The following is a 20,555-nucleotide window of genomic DNA, read 5'->3' on the forward strand; positions in this document are numbered from 1 at the left end:
AATTCGGCCTTGTAAATTGGAAAAAGAAAACTGTTGGTTATTCTTGGAAGTTGATTTTGGGGCTCCCTTTTTTATGCAAGCACTCTAAAATTAAATGAAGTTACAACACTACCATTTTCAAGATACAAAAATTACAAGAGGCACTCCACCCCCAAATTATCTCTTCATTTACTAAGGCACTCCAAACAGACCAAACGGAAATCTGGACAAAACAGAAATACTCTACAACACCAAACAGAAATCTGGACAAAACAGAAATACTCTACAAAACCAAATGGAAATCTGGACACAAGATCTTCATACATAGCTAGAATTCTCCAATAAAAACATTGCTAGAATAGCAGCCACTAACTAATGTGAAAATAAACATTGCTAGAATTCTTTACACAAAAAATAGCACACTTGCCTTTCAAAAACAAAAAACAGCACACAATTGAAAATGTTGATGCTGCAAAATCTTCATAACAGCAACGACACAAGATCTTCATACTTTCGTACTCATCATCTAGCATTTTTCCTCAAAATTTTCATAACGGCTGCAAATCTACAGTGTATAAACAACCAAATCTACTTCAAATTCGTGAGTTTTTACACAATAACTCCATCAAAATGTACATTCAGTCTAATCAACATGAAAAAAACTATACTGTTACAACAAAGGGACCAGTTTTTCTCTTTTTATCTGAACAAAGAGTGGTTACTAGTTCATAGTGCCAAAAATTGATATATGTGATGACTGCTCAAATGATTGCTCAGTCTAATTTTAACAGCATAAAGATTTTACACAATAACTACACATCCTTCTCCTTTACCACAATGATGATGAGACTAACCTCCATCAAGTAATTGAAGATAAAACCCCTCAAATGAGACCAAAAAAAGAGATTCTCCTACATATCACAAAATTCCCGAATCTGACTTCAAGAACAAAACAAACACATATCTATGTATTGCATACTACCATATCTCTCCTACACAAACTACTGAACAGTACTAAATGGAGGGTTATCAACTAAAATACCAGCGCGCTAACTACATTAAGTAAGAGCAAAATAGTTGAACCAAAACATTACAACATACCTCTTTCCAGTAACTACGTACATCAAGTAAGAACACCTCGATCAACCAAACTTTTCACTACAAAAAAATAGTTGGGAGAAAATATCAATAAAAAATAATAGTTGAAACCATAAATGTACTGTAAGAAAAAGTTGTTACGACAAAAATATCTTACATCGTTGGCAAGTGCTTCTATTATGTCCAACATGGTGGCAAACACTACATTTTCTTGCCTTTTCCACAATCTCAAAAGCTGAAGGATCACGAGTGGTAGAGCTATCTCCCTTTCTTTTTTTGGAACCCGATGGTCGGCCTTTGTGGGGTTGAATGGTTGGTTCCAGAGTCAATGGAATTTCAGCATTATAAGTTGAGCAATTTGCTTTTGGCTATCTTCTCTTTGACCAAGAGGCATACACTTGTATTTATCATGAAATTTCTTGAGAAGACTTTCAATGTCACTTCCATTTGCATTAACTCGGCCGTCCATATTGCATGACCTTATATCAATTCTCCATTGTGGATGGATATCGTTAAGTAGCAAAGGTTCACCTCTCATGTTTTGCATAAAGTGTGCACAAGATAGACCCATTGTGTTTGAAAATTGACTTCTACAAGGATCCAATAAAGAAGATGCCGCCAACTCATATTGCTTCAAAAGCTCACTAAGTGCGAAGATGGAAACATGAGTAACAAGTTCCTTAAACATGGGAATTCGAAATTTATGAATAACTCGAAGCTTTTTAGAAGCAATCTTTGTCTTAATCTCATTGTGTTTATTCTCAATCGCAAGACAAATCTTTTCTCTCACCTCATGGAAATTTCCCGTGGAAACGGTAAGGTATCTCTTGAGCATTGCATGTGCACCTTCAGCCCTAGAAGTGACACGATTCCCAAAGTGTAGATGATTTCCAGTCCATGCCTTCACAAATTTCTCTTTGAAAGGGAGCCAAGTATTCTAAATGTAATTACAAACATATTCTTTTTCCTCGTAATCAACTTGAAGACGCTGCCAAGCTTCATTAAAGCAACTCTCATCCGGAGATTCAACCAAATTAGTCCAATCCAATAAAAAAGTCTCCCAATCTTGTTCTCTTTCAAATTTAGGCTTACATTTTGAGAGAACATTTTTCTCAATGTGCCACACACATAAGATGTTTGTTGTTCCCGAAAAAACAACTTCAATGGCATTCATCAATGCTAATTCCCTATCCGATAAAATCACGGAAGGTTGTTGGTCAGGGCCTAAAATTGTTTTGAATCTTTCCAATGCCCACACATAGTCTCCTTCTTCCTCTTTTTGCATGAAAACAAAACAAGAATAAAATGATCCATTGAAACTTGAAACTCCCACTATATCAAGCAATGTCATCTTATATTTGTTCGTCTTATAAGTTCAATCCATCACAAAGACATACGGATAACTTTTGGTTAACGCAATAGAAGAAGGATGTGCAAAGAACAAATGAGTCAAATGGCCATTTCCATCCCGTTTTATATCAAAAGTGAAGTCCCCTTGACCTAATTCATCAAATAATGCTTCAATCATTGTACGACCCGCTAACACTTTTTTTTTAATGGCAGCCTTTGCATTATAAACTGTCCTTGCTATTGCTTTGCAATTAGAATTACTTTGCCGCAATGAAGTAAGAATCTGCCGAGGTGGTATACCGCCCATGGTCATTTGCTTAATACTTAGCACCTCTTCTTTTGAAAAACGACGGCAAAATGGATGTCCGGACATATCACTTGACGGTTCATGATTATGAGAGACATATTTTATTTCCACTTTCCAAGGCTTACCAACTTTCTTTTTCCCCAACATCTGAAAAGGACAATTCACAAGGCGAGATCCCGACATTCTTTTCCCTTCGCTCAATGGAACACTGGTGCCTCGATATTTCCCACCTCTATCGCAACCAATAATCACATAACAGCCCGGTTTTGATTTTTTAATTGTGGTGACATAACCTTCTTTCAATGCGATGTTACGAATCCTATCGAGGAGCTCATCTCGAGTTGAAAAATTTTCCTCTAACAATGATGCACATTCAGCATCATTAAGCATTTTTTTCTCTACACTACCTGTTATGTATCAACCCACAAAATGATTACTGCATATTAATTATTTTACTTTACCAATAATAATAAACAATAAAAAAGAACCTAGATTTATAATCCCAAGCATGTGAGGAAGGAAGCTTACCAGAATCTCTAGCATTGTCACCATAATTCACGCCCTCACTTAATTCGTAGAACTTTGATATTTCTTCAAAGTTACTTGTGGCTGCAAGATTTATTATGGCATTTATCTTTGCAAAATCTTCATTTGTAAAGTCCGGTTCGAAGCCACCAACATCTTGAGTCTCACCCTCCATCAGAACCTGCCAAACTGGAGCTATTTGTTTAATGGCAGCTAACCCCAATTTCAAAGTAAGTTCCATTTGTTTAATCCATGAAAGAGATTATAGGCTATAGTTGTTTAATCCAATTTTGTTAGTATTTTATTGCGGTGGATTTCTTCGATGTTCAAAATAATCTACTCCTAGTGGAAGAAGATGTTCAAAATAATCTACTCCTAGTTGAAGAAGTCCACCCTCGCAAGATGTATTTAGATTGAGTGCTTTTGTTTCCTTGTCCCATGGGACTCCTTTCTTCCATTCAAGAATGAAGGAATGTATCAACCAGTTATGGCGGGTCCCGTCGTCGCTTTTCAATAACGTTTCTTTTCTTGTTTCTTGCTTTTCCAACAGATCTATAATGAGCCAAAGAAAACAAAATAACCTGTCTCTTGCACGATCACTACTTTTCTTGCAGGGAAGACTGAGATTACAAAAACGAAAACAAAAACAAAACCAAACAAAAATACCTCAAATAGAGAATGAAGGGAGCAGCCAAACGGCGATGAAAAGGAGCATCTATCGGCGACGATCAGGGGCAGTAAACGGCTAGGGTTTGGAGGCTGGCTACCGTCTTCCTCTTTTTTCTTCCGTTAACGACGAGGCAGAGGAAAAGAGTAAAGTAATTGAGAAGAGTAAAGTAATTTTTTGGAGCGCCTGAAGTAAATGAGAAGGGTAAAGTAATTTTTTGGAGTGCCTGAAGTAATTCTTGGAGTGCCTGAAACTTGCAATAGGGTAGTTTTGGAAATACACTGTAGCTTGGAGTGCTTGAAGTAATTCTTGGAGCGCGAATATCAATGGTGACTTAAGGCAGTAGTTATGTGTTTTGATAACTGATGCAATTTAGTGTAGTAATTGCAGTAAAGGAAAACAAAACTTGTTTTGATCTCTTTGAAAGATAAACAGGGTTTTTTTTTTCCCCCCCAATTGTGAGATTTTGGAAAACGTGAGTATTGTTTCCATAAGTCAGTGCACTGGTTAGGAATTGGCTTATGTGATTTGCTAATTCGTTTTGCTCTGCTAACTAGTTTGTCATTACTTGACACAAAGTGTTTTGTTTGTAATGCACTGGTTTTTCCAACTCTAATAACCAATGTCTTGATCGGTGGTTTCGAAAAAAAAAAAAAAAGGGCATTTTTTTTTCCCCTCCACGCAAAAAAACAGTAATACTTTTGCACTAATGGGTCATTTAGGAAAACTCTTCTCTATATGAATGTTTGATTCATGTAATATCAATTTTGTCAGTTACGATAAATTGAGCATCCAAGTTTTCTATGATCCTATTTTTGCGATAAGTAGTCATTGTGCATAACGGTTTCCACAACAGTTTGAATTGATTGGATAATCATTGAGACTGTTGCTTAATGTGTCCACAGTTTCAATTTTTGGTACTAACTGTTCAGTTACAGATTAGTTATCTTGGAAATGTGTGGTGGAGAAATACTTGTCGCATTGCATCCACTAGTCTTGCCTTGACAGTGGATTGCTCGGTGTTTACGCGGGAAAGGGAAAAAAAAAAAAAGTGTTTGGCTTCGGCTTTGGTTAGTCGTGCGCGACTGAGCCTCGAATTAGTTTTGTGATAAAGTGTTGGGCTATGGCCTTGGTTTGTCATGCGCGACTTGACCTCGAATTGGCTTTGGGGTAAAACTGTTTGGCTTCGGCCTTGATCAGTCGTGCGCGACTCGATCAAAGATTATTGGTAAATTGTCCGGCTTTGGCCATGGTTAGTCGTGCGTGACTCGGCCTTGGATCACGGATCGTTCGGCCTCTGGAGTGGTCTACTCGGCTTTGGCCTTGACATTGCTCGGCCTCGATCCTATGTTTGATCTGCTCGGTGGATACAATTTTCTGTACTCGGCTCTGTTGGGCTAAGTGCTTGCAAAAATGGCTCCAACCATGGGAATACCTATGATGGTATTGTCCCAAGTGGTGTGACCACAGTTGTTAGGTGCGCTAACAAGAGGTTCCGGCGGGAACAAGTTTCTCTCATTTAGGGAATGAGCAGAATATGCAAGTGATTGCTTTGTGAAGGTCCAAGTGATAAAGACTTCTTGTCAATGAGTTGAAAGAAGTACTAAGCCATTGGATTAATCCACACTGAGGTGTGTGATTTACAGTTACCTTCGAATGTGGGGGTGTCTCGCAAAGGTAGCTGTACCTCCACCTAAAAAGGAGAAGATAGGGCCAAGGACTGTTGATTGTGTGTTTATTGGTTACGCACATAACAGTACTGCTTATCGGTTTCTTGTGTATGAATCTGAGATACTGGATATTCACAAGAACACTATCATGGAATCTAGGAATGTGACGTTCTATGAACACATATTTCCTTATAGATCCATAAAAGAGTCAAGTTCCGTGAAACGGACTTTGGAGACTGCATATGAAAGCAGTCAAGACCAAGAGGAAGAAGTTGAGGTTGAGCCAAGACGTAGCAAAAGGGTTAAAACATCAACATCCTTTGGTCCAGACTTCCTAACGTATCTGTTAGAAAGTGAGCCTCGGACATTCAAGGAAGCCGTGAGCTCTCCTGAGGGTCCTTTGTGAAAAGAGGCTATTAAAAGTGAAATTGATTCCATTCTGCAAAACCATACGTGGGAATTGGTGGATCTTCCTCCTGGTAATAAGCCTTTGGGCTACAAGTGGATTTTCAAGAGGAAGATGAAGGTAGATGGATCAATAGATAAGTACAAAGCTAGGCTTGTCATTAAAGGTTATAGACAAAAGGAAGGTCTAGACTACTTTGATACTTATTCTCCTGTCACCAGGATCACATCCATTCGAATGATAATCGCATTTGCAGATACATCAAATGGATGTGAAAACAGATTTCCTAAATGGCGATTTAGATGAGGAAATCTACATGGAACAACTCGAGGGTTTTTGCCCGGTCAAAAAGGGAAAGTCTGCAGACTTGTTAGATCTTTGTATGGTCTAAAACAAGCACCGAAACAATGGCATGAAAAATTTGACAATGCTATGATGTCAAGTGGTTTCACAATCAATGAGTGTGACAAATGTGTATATGTCAAAGACACAGACGAAGGGTACGTCATTTTGTGTCTTTACGTTGATGACATGCTCATTGTTGGTAGTAACGATAAGATTATCACATCTACCAAGAAGATGTTGAACTCGAAGTTTGACATGAAAGATATGGGTCTTGCAGATGTAATACTAGGTGTTAAAATCACTAGAACATCTGATGGACTTGCACTATCTTAGTCTCATTATGTCGATAAGATTCTTGAGAAGTTCAGCAAGTCTGATACGAGTATAGCAAGGACTCCTGTGGATGTGAATCTCCACTTATCCAAGAATGTGGGGGTAGGGGTATCCCAATTGGAGTATTCTCGGATAATTGGGAGTCTGATGTATTTGATGAGTTGTACAAGGCCCGACATAGTCTATTCAGTTAGCAGACTGAGTAAATACACGAGTAATCCAGGGCATGACCACTGGAAGACGATAGTGAGAGTACTACGCTATTTAAGGCATACTCGTGATTTGGGACTGCACTACACCAGATATCCGGCAGTACTAGAAGGATATTGTGATGCAAACTGGATATCAGATATGAAAGACTCGAAATCCACGAGTGGATATGTCTTTACATTTGGTGGTGCAGCTGTCTCTTGGAAATCTTCAAAACAGACGTGTATAGCACGTTCTACGATGGAATTTGAATTCATTGCTTTAGATAAAGCAACAGAAGAGGCGGAATGGCTACGCCATTTTCTAGAAGATATTCCAAGATGGTCGAAACCTGTGCTAGCAATTTACGTCCATTGCGATAGTCAATCAGCAATAGGAAGAGCACAAAGTTAATTTATATAATGGTAAATCTAGGCATATTCGTCGTAAACACAATACCATTAGACAATTACTCTCAACTGGGGTTGTTACTGTTGACTATGTGAAGTCAAAGGACAACATTGCGGATCCGCTAACCAAAGGGTTAAATAAAGAGTTAGTTGAGAAAGCATCGAAGGAAATGGGGCTAAAGCCTACTACGCTCGTGTTACCGTGAAGGAAACCCAACCTAGCTGACTGGAGATCCCAAGATCTAGGTTCAATGGGACAACCTACTTGCGAGTAACGGAGAACGATCATTGTGGAGACATGCTCTCTTGCTCATTCCTATAGTGCGAAACAGTGATACCTGCAAATGGAAACAGGTTAAGCGTTGGCTTTTAATGACTCTTATGCGCTGGAATGTCAGGCGGGGTATAGCAGGATACCCTTTATAAGAAGGTCACCTATGTGAGTATGAAGTGGGGCCGCTTCTTTGAGAATTTAGGAAGACGGAATTCTCAAGAAAATACTTGCAGAACCAGGAAGGGGTGTCATGGCCAAAACGAACCCAACAGTGAGAACTAAACTGCGTTGGGAGAAGTTTCATGTGATGCTTGTTGTCTCGGTTTACATAAACGGCAGAACAGTTCAAGACAACATGTTCACTGGTCAGCCAGTAAATCCGATAGGTATTCACAAGGGAAGGTTCAAGGCCAAAAGCTACCTATCCTATGCGAAATTTTTCCATTGTACTCTCTCTCATATCAGCTTTGTCTCCCGAGTCGGATTCAGTCAATTTCATTCATGTGGGGGATTGTTGGAAAAATGAAATTTTAACCAAAGAGAATTTGGTGGGACCCACACTGCGCGAGGGGGGCCCAAATTCCATTGAGGGATGAATGAGAAATTGTCTCTCAAAGTGAGTTTCGGACCGACAACAGTGCACGGTTGAATGGTCAAAGCTGGTAATTACCCAGAGTTATTACCCATTATTGTGTATTCAATTTCGGGAATAATAACTGTATCAGTTTTATTCCAGAATTGAATAGCGAAATCAATTCCCCTATTGATTGAGAGGCTCCTCCATCATTGCAGCATTCATGGCAGAGGTTCCTCCTTCAACTATAAAAGGAGACCTCTTCCTTTGGTTTCAACACACCTGAAAACAATCCAAAGCATTCTTCTGCAATACAATTATTCTTTTCGAGAGAGAGAGTACAGACACAAGTTGGTTCGACGGACAGTCTACGGCGGTGCTCCGGCGGCTGAGTGGTAACCGAGTCAACCCTGGGAGACGAACACCGACACAACCTCCAGCACCGGTGAGGCGGCGAATTTGTCTTAAGAGCACCGTTGAACAAAACGGGTCTCGGTTTGGAATTGCTAATTCTCTTTTACAGTTTATGTCTACATTTCATATTCTGTAATCTTGCGATTCATGTTCATGTTGTAATTTCCAGAAATTAGTAAAATCGTTTATTGTTTTTCCACACTATTTTCCTACATAGTAAACCGATCCAAATTTTTATTTAAAGAAACCAAAACACAAGCTTCACAGAATTTCGCTCCTATTGCCAATACTACTGCTAATGTTTTGTTAATTTTGAAATCTGGAACTCGGTGATTCATCTTCGGCAATAGGAATCATCAACTTAGTTGAGTAAGTGATCAAATCTAATCAAACACAATTTGAAAGAAAATACACAGAGAAGCAATTAGGGCTTGAACTCATGGCATCAATTTGAGGCGATTAAACCTGTCATGTACTCTAAATTTTTAGTGCAGCGGTTGAAAGCCAAATTTAGATGAAGAAAATTCAATTCTGTCTGCAGTCAGGATGAAGAATGTAGCACCATTGTCAATGGGTGGGCTTCGAAAGAGTTCAGATTTTGCAGTTGCATTGTTGTCATTTGGGCTGAGACTGAAGATAAACCCAGCAGGAGCGTGAGCTGCTGTTGCTTCTTCTTCTTGTTGCCCTAGAATCTGCTTCTCTCACCCAACCCTGTGAGTCTCCGTAATCTTAAGTAATACGCTGTATAAACTATTAAACTCCCTCCCTCTCTCTCCCTATTTTGGAAAATTTTGTATTTTTGGGGTTTCTTTGCCACAATTCTATATAAATGAATAAATTCGGTCCACATTTGGATCTTCGGAACTGATATCCGATTTTTTGGATTGGATTACTGAATTTGAATGTGGGTCGGATTTGCGCTATTTCGGATCCGGATCGGATTCGGGTCCTTTCGAGTTCATTGGCAGGCCTACTCCCAATGTCTCCTATGAAGAATCATCAATAAAATGTTTGTTGTATTAAATTCTTCACATTATTATTATGTTCTCCATACCTTATCTTTTCAGAAACTCGTATCCAGTTATGGTACATTTTTTTTATCACAGGTATGGTACATTGTTAAACAGACTGCAAAAGCTCGTATTAAGTCCTCCATACCTCATAGGGAGCTGAATTGTCGGGTTCGCGCCTCCACAATCCTCGCACCGAATCTGATGGCAAAAGCTTTGACCCAATTGTGGCGGCCGTGGAGCTTTTTGAGCTTTCGAACGCGAATAGTTCCCACCAGATACGCGCTCCTCAGCTCATCGAAGTAACGACGACGGTAACGGAGATTGGCAGCGGGAAGTGGAAGCGAGGTCGGCCGCCTAAGGGTCAGTCGAAACAAACGCCGTTAAAGAAACAGAAGGAAGATGAAGAAGAGGACGTTTGTTTCTTCTTCTTCGATGGTGTTGAATTTAATCTTTAGGAAATAGGGTTTTTTTTAAATAAAGTTCGGATTGAATTGATAACGGATTTAATTTGATACAATCCGAATCTGATCTGGTCCATACTTAGATTACTGAATTCAGATTATCGGATCGACGTTGTTGGATTCAAATCCATTGAAAGGCCTACCTAGATCCATTACTGATGGTGGTGGTATGATTTGATATCTGCAGAGGAGTTTGAACAGTTAAACCCTACTTGTGTCAACTTCATAAGGAAAGTCTACTAGCCGTGATGCCTCGTCAAATAAGAAACTCCAATTTCCTTCCATGGTCCTCTTCTTGCAGCCATTTCGCCTGGGTTAAGTGGTTAACAATCCTCGGTTGGACAAGCAAAACATAGAATCAGTTGAAAATGCTGAAATTCAGGGGCGAAATACTTGTCGGAGACTATCTCCTACAACCACGGAATATACAGTTGATTTTAGAGATTCCGTTAATGATCGTAGCTCTGAGAATGGTTTTTCATTTCCTCCTCAACAAAATGCTACCAGAGGTTCCCAGAATAGCTCTTCATCTGGAATCCATCAATCTTCTAGTCCTCCTGGTGTTCCCGCTAAGACAATGCCTGAAGAATATGCGGAGAGGTTGACTAATACTTGTAGGGGTTCGATTTAGGAGGAGGGACCTTGGCCTGAACTAGTACTTCTCTTCCGCTGCTCTGTTCCTCCGCCGCTGAACCTGCAACAAGTCACTAAGGCTGGAATAGCCTAGTGACCCTCCGACGATCAAGTTAGATGTAAGGAGAGTTGCTTTTAGGTCTAGGGTTAGGGAAAGATGGCATACCTCTCAAAGATGAGTATCCCTTTGTATTTATAGACCTAGGTTTACTTGGCCTCCAAGCTAGCGCGTGGAGGTCACGCTCAGGTAACCACCTCGGGTGACATCATAGATGACGTACCGGATAAGGCGGTTACGGAGCACATGGCCAAGTCAACCCTTCGCGAGGATTCTTCTCGATGATGTGTCTCATTAGGTGCAAGAGGCTTGCTCGGGAGCCTTCGGTACTCTGTTTCGGGGGTCGGTATGGAGCCCTCGGTGGTATGTCTCCGAAGTTGGTACGGAGCCCTCGGTAATATGTGGGTTGGTACATAGCCCTCGGTAAATGCTTCCGGGGTCGGTATGGAGCCCTCGGTGGTATGTCTCCGGAGTTGGTACGGAGCCCTCTCGGGTGCCGTCGGTAATATGTCTCCGGGGTCGGTTCAGAGCCCTCGGTATTATGCTTCCGGGGTCGGTATGGAGCTCGGTAATATGCTTCCAGGGTCGGTACAAAGCTCAGTGGTATGTCTTCGGAGTCAGTACGGAGCCCCATTTATTTGGGCCACTACAATAGCCCCTCAACTCCTCTCGACCTCTTATTGGTTTGGGAGGAGTTGAAGAGTAATATGGCCGAATGTTTTAATGTGTATGAAGCCCCAGAGAGATGTGTCGAGCCTCATACTCGTTGTTCGTCGGTTCGTGGGCTCGGCTTCGGGAAACCGAGGCACGGAAGGGTTCCATCGCTTCGGGGGCTCGACTTCGGGAAACCGAGGCACGAAGGAGGCACGGAAGGGTTCCGTCTGTTTGTGTGCTCGGCTTAGGGAAACCAAGCCAAGGCATGAAGAAGGCACAAAAGGATTCCGTAGCTTCGGGGGCTCGGCTTCGGGAAACCGAGTCACGAAGGAGGCACGGAAGGGTTCCGTCGGTTCGTGGGCTCGGCTTCGGGAAACTGAGGCACGAAGGAGGCACGGAAGGGTTCCGTCACTTCGGGGGCTCAGCTTCGAGAAACCGAGGCACGAAGGAGGCACGGAAGGGTTCCGTCGCTTCGGGGGCTCGGCTTCGAAAAACCAAGGCACGGAGTAGGCACAGAAGAGTTTAGTCGCTTCGGGGGCTCGACTTCGGGAAACCGAGGCACGAAGGAGGCACGGAAGGGTTCCGTCTGTTTGTGTGCTCAGCTTAGGGAAACCAAGCCAAGGCATGAAGAAGGCACAGAAGGATTCCGTAGCTTCGGGGGCTCGGCTTCGGGAAACCGAGGCACGAAGAAGGCACGGAAGGGTTCCGTCGCTTCGGGGGCTCGGCTTCGGGAAACTGAGGCACAAAGGAGGCACGGAAGGGTTCTGTCGCTTCGGGGGCTCGGCTTCGGGAAATAGAGGCACGAAGGAGGCACGGAAGGGTTCCGTCGGTTCGTGGGCTCGGCTTCGGGAAATCGAGGTACGAAGGAGGCACGGAAGGGTTCCGTCGCTTCGGGGGCTCGACTTCGAAAAACCAAGGCACGGAGGCACGGAAGGGTTCCGTCGCTTCGGGGGCTCGGCTTCGGAAAACCGAGGCACGAAGGAGGCACGGAAGGGTTCCGTCTGTTTGTGTGCTCGGCTTAGGGAAACCAAGCCAAGGCATGAAGAAGGCACAGAAGGATTCCGTAGCTTCGGGGGCTCGGCTTCGGGAAACCGAGGCACGAAGGAGGCACGGAAGGGTTCCGTCTGTTTGTGTGCTCGGCTTAGGGAAACCAAGCCAAGGCATGAAGAAGGCACAGAAGGATTCCGTAGCTTCGGGGGCTCGGCTTCGGGAAACCGAGGCACGAAGGAGGCACGGAAGGGTTCCGTCGGTTCGTGGGCTCGGCTTCGGGAAACTGAGGCACGAAGGAGGCACGGAAGGGTTCCGTCGGTTCCACTACAATAGCCCCATTCCCTAAGCCGAGCACACAAACAGACGGAACCCTTCCGTGCCTCCTTCGTGCCTCGGTTTCCCGAAGCCGAGCCCTCGAAGCGACGGAACCCTTCCGTGCCTCCGTGCCTTGGTTTTTCGAAGTCGAGCCCCCGAAGCGACGGAACCCTTCCGTGCCTCCTTCGTACCTCGATTTCCCAAAGCCGAGCCCACGAACCGACGGAACCCTTCCGTGCCTCCTTCGTGCCTCTGTTTCCCGAAGCCGAGCCCCCGAAGTGACAGAACCCTTCCGTGCCTCCTTCGTGCCTCAGTTTCCCGAAGCCGAGCCCCCGAAGCGACGGAACCCTTCCGTGCCTCTTTCGTGCCTCGGTTTCCCGAAGCCGAGCCCCCGAAGCTACGGAATCCTTCTGTGCCTTCTTCATGCCTTGGCTTGGTTTCCCTAAGCCGAGCACACAAACAGACGGAACCCTTCCGTGCCTCCTTCGTGCCTCGGTTTCCCGAAGTCGAGCCCCCGAAGCGACGAAACTCTTCCGTGCCTACTCCGTGCCTTGGTTTTTCGAAGCCGAGCCCCCGAAGCGACGGAACCCTTCCGTGCCTCCTTCGTGCCTCGGTTTCTCGAAGCCGAGCCCCCGAAGTGACGGAACCCTTCCGTGCCTCCTTCGTGCCTCAGTTTCCCGAAGCCGAGCCCACGAACCGACGGAACCCTTCCGTGCCTCCTTCGTGCCTCGGTTTCCCGAAGCCGAGCCCCCGAAGCTACGGAATCCTTCTGTGCCTTCTTCATGCCTTGGCTTGGTTTCCCTAAGCCGAGCACACAAACAGACGGAACCCTTCCGTGCCTCCTTCGTGCCTCGGTTTCCCGAAGTCGAGCCCCCGAAGCGACGAAACTCTTCCGTGCCTACTCCGTGCCTCCTTCGTGCCTCGGTTTCTCGAAGCCGAGCCCCCGAAGTGACGGAACGCTTCCGTGCCTCCTTCGTGCCTCAGTTTCCCGAAGCCGAGCCCACGAACCGACGGAACCCTTCCGTGCCTCGGTTTCCCGAAGCCGAGCCCCCGAAGCTACGGAATCCTTCTGTGCCTTCTTCATGCCTTGGCTTGGTTTCCCTAAGCCGAGCACACAAACAGACGGAACCCTTCCGTGCCTCCTTCGCGCCTCGGTTTCTCGAAGCCGAGCCCCCGAAGCGACGGAACCCTTCCGTGCCTCCATTCCTTGGTTTTTCGAAGTCGAGCCCCCGAAGCGACGGAACCCTTCCGTGCCTCCTTCGTACCTCGATTTCCCGAAGCCGAGCCCACGAACCAACGAAACCCTTCCGTGCCTCCTTCGTGCCTCTGTTTCCCGAAGCCGAGCCCCCGAAGCGACAGAACCCTTCCATGCCTCCTTTGTGCCTCAGTTTCCCGAAGCCGAGCCCCCGAAGCGACGAAACCCTTCCGTGCCTCCTTCGTGCCTCGGGTTCCCGAAGCCGAGCCCCCGAAGCTACGGAATCCTTCTGTGCCTTCTTCATGCCTTGGCTTGGTTTCCCTAAGCCGAGCACACAAACAGACGGAACCCTTCCGTGCCTCCTTCGTGCCTCGGTTTCCCGAAGTCGAGCCCCCGAAGCGACGAAACTCTTCCGTGCCTACTCCGTGCCTTGGTTTTTCGAAGCTGAGCCCCCGAAGCGACGGAACCCTTCCGTGCCTCCTTCGTGCCTCGGTTTCTCGAAGCCGAGCCCCCGAAGTGACGGAACCCTTCCGTGCCTCCTTCGTGCCTCAGTTTCCCGAAGCCGAGCCCACGAACCGACGGAACCCTTCCGTGCCTCCTTCGTGCCTCGGTTTCCCGAAGCCGAGCCCCCGAAGCTACGGAATCCTTCTGTGCCTTCTTCATGCCTTGGCTTGGTTTCCCTAAGCCGAGCACACAAACAGACGGAACCCTTCCGTGCCTCCTTCGTGCCTCGGTTTCCCGAAGTCGAGCCCCCGAAGCGATGGAACCCTTCCGTGCCTCGGTTTTCCGAAGCCGAGCCCACGAACCGACGAACAACGAGTATGAGGCTCGAGACATCTCTCTGGGGCTTCATACACATTAAAACATTCGGCCATATTACTCGTCAACTCCTCCCAAACCAATAAGAGGTCGAGAGGAGTTGAGGGGCTATTGTAGTGGCCCAAATAAATGGGGCTCCGTACTGACTCCGAAGACATACCACTGAGCTCCGTACCGACCCTGGAAGCATATTACCGAGCTCCATACCGACCCCGGAAGCATATTACCGAGGGCTCTGAACCGACCCCGGAGACATATTACCGACGGCACCTGAGAGGGCTCCGTACCAACTCCGGAGACATACCACCGAGGGCTCCATACCGACCCCGGAAGCATTTACCGAGGGCTATGTACCGACCCACATATTACCGAGGGCTCCGTACCAACTCCGGAGACGTACCACCGAGGGCTCCATACCGACCCCCGAAACAGAGTACCGAAGGCTCCCGAGCAAGCCTCTTGCACCTAATGAGACACATCATCGAGAAGAATCCTCGCGAAGGGTTGACTTGGCCATGTGCTCCGTAACCGCCTTATCCGGTACGTCATCTATGATGTCACCCGAGGCGGTTACCTGAGCGTGACCTCCACGCGCTAGCTTGGAGGCCAAGTAAACCTAGGTCTATAAATACAAAGGGATACTCATCTTTGAGAGGTATGCCATCTTTCCCTAACCCTAGACCTAAAAGCAACTCTCCTTACATCTAACTTGATCGTCGGAGGGTCACTAGGCTATTCCAGCCTTAGTGACTTGTTGCAGGTTCAGCGGCGGAGGAACAGAGCAGCGGAAGAGAAGTACTAGTTCAGGCCAAGGTCCCTCCTCCTAAATCGAACCCCTACAATACTTTTATTAGGCTAACTTGGGCTCTGAAGGGCAAAAGTACGTATTAACCACACATACCTTTAGTTGGATGCTAGCTTGACTCTGGAGTTCATATCCAAGGGATTCACGACTTGGAGTTCTAGTGATAAGGCATGCTGGGAGTAACGCCATCGCACCTATTTTTCTTCCTATTTCGCACCCTTTATCGGTTGCTCAATGTTGAGATGATTTGGTGACCAAAGTTTACTTGTTCCTTTTTCCTTTCTTGAAGATTCGTATGAATCACGTTGTTGCGATTTCTCTTACTAGTTTGTTGATTCATGTTATACGCGGTGATGTTAGTATCAGTTCGTTCACTTCTCCTGCAGAACTTTATGTTTTAGTTTTCACCTTCTATCTGATATCTACATATCTCTATCTCTAATTAATACTCTAATTTCTCTCTATACTCATTACTCCAAAAACCAAACCCATAAATTTGCAAAAACTCATTCGAACAAGGCAATTGTATTTGCGTGCATGGAGAAGAATACCCTGTTACTATACATCCAACTTTTTGCTCTTAAATCAGAAATGTTTGCACATGGAAAATATTCAAGTCGGCAATTCAATGTGCATTTCAAAATAATCCACAAAAGCACGCTTCGGTAAATTTTTGGGGATTAATCTTTTTATTAATATACTTTTTGGATTTTTCACATCGAGGCAAATGATCAATTCCAATATTTCTTAGAAAGAAAGTAAAAGGTTACTAGTAAAAATTAGTTACCCATTTCTCTAAAAACAATAACTGCTGCCACACATAGAGTTAAGTGCCCGATAGCAGATTGGGGTAATCTTTAAAGACATAAGTTCCGACGCTTGAGAGATTAAATTGACAAAAATGAAAGAAAATGGTCTACTATGACACTCAGCATCCGCAGTAGAATAACCAAAAGTTAATAATCAAAAGTGCAACATCATTTTTTAGTAATGATTTAAGGGGTTGCTAATGTTAGCAATGTAGAGGTCCACAATGATACAATCAAAATTGAATAGCCAAAACTTGCCACATCACCTTTTGAACTTATAAAAATCTAAAAATTGTGACATAGAAAGTAATTTTTTAAATATAGGTTTCAAACTATTAAAAACAAGTTATTAGAAAAAGAGAAGATAGTTTTTGAAAAACTTTGATTTAAAAAAAAAAACAGTTTTAGGGAAGAAGTTTTTAAAAAAAAACAGTTTTCGAATAAAAAAAGTTTTAATAAAAAAACTGTTTTGAAATAAATTGTTTTTGCAAAAAAAACAGTTTTGAGAAAAATAGTTTTAATAAAAAAAAAAAGAGTTTTCGGGAAAAAAAAGAGTTTTGAAAAAAACAGTTTCGCAAAAAAAAAAAAATTTATAAGTATTTTTTTTTAGAAACATGTTGAAAATGGAAGAGAGAGAAGATTTTTGTGAAATGATGGAGTACTTGATTAAGTAAATGTGAGGACAACTAAATTTGGTTATTCACAAAATGTTGATTGTTTTGATTATTCAAGAGTCAAAAGTTGATGAGTTACTAAGAGCATCCACAGTGGAATAACCAAAAGTCAATAATCAAAAGTTGCCACATCATCTTTTGATTATGCATTTAAGGGGTTGCTAAAGCTAGCAATGTAGAGATCCACAATGGTACAATCAAATTTGAATAATCAAAACTTGCCTCATTACATTTTCAATTTATAAAAATTTAAAAAATATGAACATAGAAAATAATTTTTTAAAAATAGGTTTCAAACTAATAAAACAGGTTATTAGAAAAAGAGAAAATAATTTTTTGAAAACTTTGATTATAAAAAAAAACAGTTTTTGCGAGAAAGTAAAAAAAAAAACAGTTTTTGAATGAAAAAGAACAGTTTTTGAAAAAAATTAAGTTTTAACCAAAAAAACTGTTTTTGCAAAAAATAATAATAAAAAAAAAGTTTTTGCAAAAAAAGTATTTGAAAAAAAAAGTTTTTGCAAAAAAATTAAAAACTTATTTTAAAAGTATTTTTCTTAGAAATATGTTGAAAATGGAAGAGAGAGAATGGTTTTGTGTAATGATGATGTACTTGATTGAGGAAATACAACTAAATTTGATTATTGACAAAAAGTTGTTAGTTTTGATTATCCAAGGGCCAAAATTTGATGAGTTGTTAAGAGGTTGCTAAATCTTATTATTCCACTGTGAGCTCTTTTTTGAGCAAATGTTGCTAATTTTAGCAACATTTTAGTTTTGATTATACCACTGTGGATGCTCTAAGTACATACTTTAAAGACCAATAAGTACTATATTTCACACTTTATTTTGGAAAAGGCTAGCCTAACGAGATGAAGAGCAGAGGGACGCAAATTAAACTACTCTATTTTTGACAATTCGTGCTCTTGTGCCCCATTTTTATATTCAAATCTGCTCGATCGATTGTCTTGAGACGGGCCAAATGAGGGATTAATTAAATCACGGTCCTAATCAGGCATACCATGTACCGTAACTTGTTATCCGACCACTTTTTGAGGTTATGGCTACATGCATGAGAAGCGAAGCAAGACTGGGTTCCGTTAAAAAAAAAAAAAAATTAAAAAAAAAATTAATTTCTTTAAATTCAATACCAAAATCTAAGAAAAATGAATGAAAAGGTCTTGTTATTACATTTACACAAATTTAAAAAAAGTGCAATACCAAAATTCTTGTTTTTGAGACCATGTCAATAGCACCAGCTACACAAAAAAATATTTTGATCAGATATCGTTTAATATATTTTCGAAAAACATCTATGTTGTGAACTGATTTAGCATATTAAAATTTGTTTTTACTATTTTTCACAACATAATGTGTTTGAAAACATATTAAGTGATACGCGATGAACATATTCTTTAGAACGATTGAGGTTATCAACGAGGTTCGAATAATAATAAATGGGTAAACCATGATGGTTCAATCCCTCATAGGGACATGAAACAATCTAATTCTCAAAATTACACAAAACCAAAATACAAAAAATCTTGTTATTACATTACACCGAAAAAACTGGTTGTCCGAATCGTCCAAACCCATACACTGTGGCTGATTGGATCCGGGGATTCTGTGGCGAGCTGACTTGCTGCCTTTTTTTAGCTCCCAAAACAATTTCATGTGGGGTTATGGTCAACCTCCAAGCAATTGAAACTGCATCGTTTTGACATCTGAAATCCAACCCAAACTCACTTTCGCTTACCCTACTCCAATTGTCATTTTTCTATTTCTTTCTTGTTTGACGCCGAATCCGAATCTCAGGACGACCCGCAACAACTCATTTAAACTTCGGCACCGCATGTTTGCTTCTCGTAATCAACGTGCCAAATTTAAGAATTTTGGTGTCATTTTCTCATTAAAAGCTTCACACAATCCCTATAGAAATATCCTCATTGAGTATCCGGATCTGGAGTAAGTTGTTAACTTTGCATGTCTCATAGCATCCCTTGCCCTTTTAATTGACTCAAAATCAAATTCTGAGTAAGATCCCTCTAAATTCACTTCATTCCTTGACTCAATTTCATATCAAATTGAGTTTTACTCAAATTTTTAAATAAAAAATCACGGGAGACTTATTACTTAAATTCTTACTCAAATTTTTGAAGACTTGTTTTTATTCTATACTCAAATTTCTACTTTTTTTTTTTTTTTGGGAACGACGATAGAAATGCATTAATATATGAAAACAGTTTACAGGGGAAACAAACAACAACAATATATAATCAAAAAATGAAAGGCCGGTGGTGGAAGAAGCTCAAGTCCAAAGCAGTATGCCCCGAGCAACTGATGACGAAGAGAGGGATTGCAACGCCCATTTAGCCAATCACCGAATTAGCATCTCCTCCAAGCCTTAATAGGACTGCCAGAAAAAAACCAAACAAGCACCGAAAACAAACGGCCTACTCTCAAAGGAAAACAGAAGCAACGAAACGCATTCATGGATAAGGACCCTTGGCTTTACCATCTACAGAAAAACAATTAGAAAAGCACAAGCGGAAAAAGGATACTAGTGTAACGCACGACGCTGCGGTGCACGAAACACATGAGGTTCGTTGCAACTATCTTCAATAGTATGCACCCGTTTGCGCTTATGGGGTGCGTATGGTTTGAAAGCATGAACAAAAAGGGCCTCATCACGGTCCTTGAGCTGTGGTTTTTGCCTATTAGCCTTGCCCTTACTGGTAGGCCTCAACAATTTCAATGCCTTGCCCTTAGCACTGTTATCCTGAAAAGCCCGAATAGTCCTGGTAGGCCTCAACAATTTCAATGCTGAGCGAGCCATAAGATGACCGCATTCCACAGGGTTATTATCCTTAAAAGCCAGGGTACACTTGGGCTTCAGGGTCTCCACCTGGTTGAAGGTAATCTCGAAATTATTGTCCCAACAAGCCGTGATTCGCTTAGACCTAAGATTCCTTACCTCTGAGCCCGGATGCACAAGAGAATCTTCAATTCTTGTTGGAGGCTCCATAAGATTGGAAGGATGAAGCACTGTTGGAAGACTAGCTGACATAGGGAAAGGATCACAAATAGCCACTTTCCCTACCTCAACCAATGGGGAAGTATTCGACACAAATTCCTCGGAATTGCAATTCATAGGATCCATAGGGGAGTCAATTCGTCCTCTAAGCTCAACCGGGGAAATACTAGGACGATGGAAGAAACGAAAGGCCTTAGCAGTTTTTAAAGAAGACTGAAGTGTTGGGTTAATTAGGAGGAAATCGCGTCCCAAGATGACTGCATATTTCTTCGAAAACTCTTTAGAAGTAGAACCTTGCTGTTTGTCTCCATCTGAGCAACCCTGGTTGGCTTGCGTTCGATTCCTCCTGTGGCTGCCTCCCCGTGTGGGTTTCTTGCTCGGAGAGTCGTTCCTATGGGTGGTATTGTCAACGCATGACTTTGAAAGAGGCGGAGGAGATGGGGAAGTTTGAAAACAACTAGGGGCTGGTACCATTTCCACAACACCTTTTGGGGGAGTACTTCCTACGACAGGTAAAGGATGGGAACTAGAATTGCTGTCTGCTTCTATGTCTGCAG

General features: G+C 42.8%; 1 long non-coding RNA gene across 1 annotated transcript; it reads right to left on the minus strand.

Moving 5' to 3' along the window:
- Positions 1–406: 406 nt before the first annotated feature.
- LOC131304074 (uncharacterized) lies at positions 407–4,028 on the minus strand. The gene is made up of 4 exons (XR_009192295.1): positions 3,926–4,028; positions 3,263–3,440; positions 1,081–1,137; positions 407–544 (listed from the first exon to the last, which is right to left on the minus strand). It is a non-coding gene; the product is annotated as an uncharacterized LOC131304074 (long non-coding RNA).
- Between the last annotated feature and the right edge of the window lie 16,527 nt (positions 4,029–20,555).

This window comes from Rhododendron vialii, chromosome 10a, assembly GCF_030253575.1.
Source record: "Rhododendron vialii isolate Sample 1 chromosome 10a, ASM3025357v1".
Lineage (NCBI taxonomy): Eukaryota > Viridiplantae > Streptophyta > Magnoliopsida > Ericales > Ericaceae > Rhododendron > Rhododendron vialii.